Source organism: Hibiscus syriacus, unplaced genomic scaffold (assembly GCF_006381635.1).
Source record: "Hibiscus syriacus cultivar Baekdansim isolate YM2019G1 unplaced genomic scaffold, ASM638163v2 tig00001340_pilon, whole genome shotgun sequence".
Lineage (NCBI taxonomy): Eukaryota > Viridiplantae > Streptophyta > Magnoliopsida > Malvales > Malvaceae > Hibiscus > Hibiscus syriacus.
The window spans coordinates 1,403,516-1,409,221 of NW_024061866.1; the positions used below are offsets into that span (position 1 = coordinate 1,403,516).

At 35.5% G+C, this 5,706-nt stretch overlaps 1 pseudogene; it reads left to right on the top strand.

Annotated features, from left to right (window-relative positions):
- The first annotated feature begins 475 nt into the window (after positions 1 to 475).
- LOC120125239 lies at positions 476 to 4,081 on the top strand (annotated as a pseudogene).
- Positions 4,082 to 5,706: the final 1,625 nt, after the last annotated feature.

The window sequence follows — 5,706 nt, forward strand, 5'->3', positions numbered from 1 at the left end:
GCGCTATACCTCACGTGTTAGATACCTAGGTATAGCGTGGATCAGGGGACACGCTATACCCACGTGGCGCCAAATCACCGTATATCGCGGGAGAAGGGGCGCGCTATACCCACATGGCACTAAATCAGCGTATAGAGCGGTTCAGGGGACGCGCTTTACTGCTACGGGTGTTAGATCGAAAAATATAATCTGACCGGTGTTAGATCAAAAAATATAATCTGACCGGTGTTAGATCGATAAATATACCGATCACCGATGGTTTATTGTGAAAAACGCCGTCGTAGTGTGTAGTAAGAATTAGTAAGTGATAATAAAATAAATATAGGCCTTTACCGTATAATTACCGCAAATCAAATCATAATATATACAAACCATTTCTCTCTCCCTCTTCGTCCCCTGCAGTGAGCTCTCAACAAACCAAGTGAAACTTCTCGTCTTCCCTTTTCTCCTTCCTCCATTAAACTAAGAGGTTAACATGGGAAAAGCTTCCAAGTGGTTCCGCAGCATTCTCAGCCTAAAAAAAACTGACCCCTACAGCCAACCTTCTTCTCTTCCTAAACCACCCCATAAAGACAAACGGCGTTGGACTTTCATCAAATCCTACTGCCAAGAGGACTCCACCAACGGCAATGTGAACTTACCCTCGTCGCTAAACGGCCGTCAGCAGCAAATGGAAGACTCTGTTTCTGTAATTGAATGGACAGGCGAGTGTGAAGCAGAGGATCCTAACAGGCATGCCATAGCTGTCTCCGCCGCTACCGCCGCCGTTTCCGAAGCAGCGGTTGCGACCGCTGAAGCTGCCGAAGCGGTGGTTAGGCTCACCAGTAGCAGTGGCAGGTGCGCGCGTGAACCAACGACTCACATTAGCAGCAGCAAAGAGTTAGCTGTGCTTAAGACACAATCCACATTTCGTGGATATCTGGTTAGTTTTCATCTTTTTTTCACCTGTTGATTTGCTCATCTTTTCAACCATTTGATTTTGATGAAAAATTTCTGGGATTAACAAATAACAACTGGTTAATTAGTTGACATGTTTTCTCGGTGCTCGTTTTAATCACCGGGCTTCCGATTCCTAGGCGTTGTGTCTTACTATGATTTTTTTCTTCATTAAAAAAACGTTTTCCTTTCCTTTCTTGTTCTCATTTTTATTGTTTTTTATTCAAATGAGATAAGAAAGAACAAAGAACGAAAATCTGTATTGTTTCCCATACTACTTAATTTAGTTATCTACAACAATCGTATTATTAAACAAACGGTGTCGTTTTCAAGTTGTTCTTCCTTCCCCAGCAAGTGGTAGCAAAAGAAACTACGTACCCTGCTACCATTTCTCACGTCTGAGTTGTTTCTCTTTTGTCGTTTATCACAACGAAAGGAAAAAAAATACCATTTTTAAATATGTATGTATGTATGTATGCCCCTCCCTCCATAAAAAAATTACCAGTATGAACTCTGCCAATATTAGCTGCAAAGTTTTACTTTAGAAAGTTTCCCTACTATTTCATAGTCATGGTTGCCAAAAGCGCACCCTTCCCCATAAAAAAATTTCCCTATTTGATCTCTGCCAGTATTATCTTCAAACTTTTACTTTGGAAAGTTTCCCTACTATTTCTTACTCATTGGGCGGTGGAGATTTTAGTTTATGAGGTTATTGGGTGATTGAGTAACTAGATACAATTTCTGGGATTTTTCAGGTAACCTTTCGTTGTGTTAGTACTACCATGAAGTATAGTAAGTTGAGAGAATGATATAATTTTGGGTGATAAATAATGTTGATTAGTTAATTGTATTGGTGTCTAATTATTGCAAGCTTTCAAGGGATTCCCAATTACACTTTTGCCAGTCTCAATAATTTATTATCTTACCAGATAAAGAATCAGCTCAATTGTCAGCATTTTCTGATCACAAGACTTTGAATGCAATGGAACCTTTCTTTGAGATTTGGACGATCATATCTTGGGTTGAACTCTTCTGGATATTTGCAAATTTTGTGATATCTGAAAGGGGTGGGTCCAAAACCATTGAAAAAGTTTGCTGTGGGCAATATTTATGATGTATGTGAGGTCTTCTACAAAAGTTAGTTTTAATTTGGTGTTGAGCAGCCTACTATCTTATCTCTTATTTTCTCATTACATATGGAAACAAGGGACAGTTATCTTGAAGGGAGTGAGTCCAAAACCATTGAAAAAGTTTGCTGTGGGCAATACTGATGATGTATGTGACAGCATTTAAAAAGGTTGAAAATCTGTGTTTTTATGTTTAAACCCTTAATTATATTTTAATTTGTATGAATTTTTTTTAGATTATTAAGCATATATAGGAAGCATTTAGTGGGGGTCTGTGCTAGTAGGGCGGCTAGTCGGAAGTCCTTTTCTCCTCTCATATACATCATTTTTTTTTTTTGGGAAAATCCAGTACTACTGGTATACTAATTACTATGACTATCAATCATCTTCATGGCGCCTGTGCGCTTTTAATTTTTTTTCATGCTGGCTAGTAATTGTTTCCAACATTTCCCATGGCGCCAGATTTTAAGAACTTAATAAATTTGTTTATTAAATGGTTCCATGTGGTCCTGTTGCCTTGTTTTTTGAACCATGGGTTACCAGGCCTTTGTGAACTCCCTTTATTCCTGGGCAGCTGGCTTCTTGTGTTTTCCAGTCGCTTTTATTTGTTCATCTGCATTAATATGAGTACATGAAGCTCTTTACTTGATAGAAAATTGAGGATTTTGCTGATAACATGATTATAATGGGTAATCACCCTATGATGTTTTTTTCGAAGGATCTTTATTATTCTATGGAGGCAAGAAGGGCATTGAGAGCACTAAAAGGGTTAGTGAGGCTTCAAGCAATAGTTAGAGGTCATATAGAAAGGAAAAGAACTGCGGAACGGGTAAGAAGGATGCAAGCATTATTGAGAGCACAAGAACGTGCTCGTGCTGGCCGGGCCCAAGTTTCTTAGTCTTCACAATTGAGCTGCAAATCTTTGCACTTCCATCATCCGGTAATGGCCAGAATCTGTTCTCCCCTCGGCCCCATTTGTTTTTGAATTGACAAGGATTGGCTGGATTTAATGCATGTGCACCTTTTTCCTTGAACATTAAATTGATGTAAACCTGTCTACTTGGCAATTGTCGATGGCCATGAAATATTCTTCTTTTGTGTAGGATCCAGCCACTCCTGAAAAGTTTGAACATGCAATTCGATCAAAGGGCACAAAATATGAACAATCATCAGTGCTCAAGGTATGGTCTTCACATCCGTTTGAACATGGAAGTTTTTCAACTTCCAAAGGAGCTTTGTGTGCACCATTTGGCATTTTTTAATTAACTTTTTTTCAACATCATCAGAGAAATGGGTCGAAGTCGAGCGGAACTACTGTTGATAACCATGAGAGATTACAACCAGGTTGGCATCGCCGTATAGATGAACATTCATGGGACCGACAAATGCATTCAACAAGAATTAGTCCTAATGATGATGAAAAGAGTGACAAAATCCTCGAGGTCGATACTGGGAAATCCAACTTCATATCTAAACAAAGAAACCTGTTTCACTCAACACACCTTGCCCTTAATTCTGATCTATGCAGCTGTAGTTTCACTAATTCTAGAGACTCCCACCAAGCGGTGCCTACTCTTTCATCCGGTGAAGTTCAATCATTAACTCCATGGAAGTTGTCTGAAGCAGTAGAGGAAAGCCCTTTCTGCATTGCTGCTGATGATAATAGTCCACAATTCTATTCTGCATCGTCGAAAGGGGGTGGTTCCAAGAGAAGCCCTTTCACTCCTGCAAAGGGTGATGGGTCAAGAAGCTATCTAAGCGGGTATTCCGACCACCCGAATTTCATGTCCTACACTGAATCTTCAAAAGCTAAGCTAAGGTCATTTAGTGCCCCAAAACAAAGGCCTCAATATGAGAGGTCCAGTTCAACAAAAAGGTATTCCATTCATGGTTTTGGTGAATTGAAATCAAAGTCTGCCTTGCATGCAAATTTCGCCAGCAAAGCGTACCCTGGTTCAGGTCGTTTGGACAGGCTAGGGATGCCTGCTGGATATAGATGCTAAATAATGGTTTTGAGGATGAGCAAAGTAGCTTGGTGGTGTATTAATATAAATTGCTAACTAAGCTAATTAAAGTCTTTTTACCATTTGGTTAAAGGCATGTTTAGGTTTAATGATGAGGACCCTGACCTAGCTAAGCTTCTACCGTATGCATTATTTTTTATGTTTTAGTGCATTTAACTTCGATGTTTAAAATAATATTTACACTGCATTACAGAAAGTTAATTTATGACAATGATGTTTTTTATTGAAAGAAAATAATGTTTAAAGATAACTTTCAATTTTTTACATTTTAATGCTCGCACTTTTGATATTTTAGATGCTTGAATTTGAGTCTTCAAAAAATAATAATAATAATTTTTTAATATGAAAATTACTTGATTCATGCGTAAAAATTAAATTTAATCATCTTACCGTCAATTTATCAACTTTTTAATCAGAGTTGATTAAACTAATGCAATTTTGGCTTGTCGACGAAACTATAAAGGATGGCCATGACACATAACTTACATAATTTTATATTTGGAGAGAATTTATAATTCACATAATTTTATATTAAAAGAAAATTTATAAAATTTTAAAGGAAGTAAAAATATAATTTTAAAAAATAAAAATATTTAAAATATATAAAATTTTAAAGAGAGCTGCCGATACTTTCCCTCTCGATCTATCTATATCTATAATTATTAAAGCTTTGTCCTTTAAATAGTAAAAATCATACTCTCATTTTATTTATATCTATAATTGTTAAAGGTTTATCATTTTAAATAGTAAAATTCATTTTTGATAATTGAGGCGTAAGTGAAGAGCCTATCAGATTTGTCAACGAGTATTGATACAAATGATTGAGATTTAAAAATTTAAACTTATAAGGTCAAATTTAAATCCTATCATCATCATTCTTAGTGAATAATCTATAAATTTCTATTTAAATCTCAATTAAATTGTAGACAGACTAACCACCTTACCTAAATTTTATGCAATAAAAAAAGAGCCTATAAGATTTTGTATTTATGAAGGGAACAAGCCCCCACTTGGATTATGTGAGGTAGGAAAGTGAAGATTTAGGGGTAGTGATGTCGGTGGGTGTGCTAAGCCGACCTAGAAATTGAAGATCCCGGTCATGTTACGCTCTCACTTACTTCTAAATGTCTTTGTACTTTAGAAGTGAACAATAAATTGAAAAAAGTTATGTGGATAAATTACACATTTAATACTTTAACTATTATTTTTATTCTATTATGATTATTCAATTATTATATTTTTAAAATCATACTTATATTTTGATTTCATTTTAATCCCATCCTTAAAAAATAATAGAACCAATGGCAATGCATTTTTATTTTTTTCTCAATGTTGATGTGCATTACCTTATAGTGACAAGTTAGTATCACTATTAATTTTTAACAGTAAGTAACCAAAATAAAACTAAACATAACTTTAAATATGACTTTGAAATAAAAGAATTAGTTGGTCAAAATAGAACAAAAATAATAATTAGGGTACTAAAAGTGTAGTTTACCCAAAATAAATTGAATCATAATATTTAAATGGTTAAAGATTTATATGTTTAAATTTACAATTATTCAAGCATGACAAGTAATTTTGGTGTTAAAAGAAGTATAGTTATTCCATATATTTAT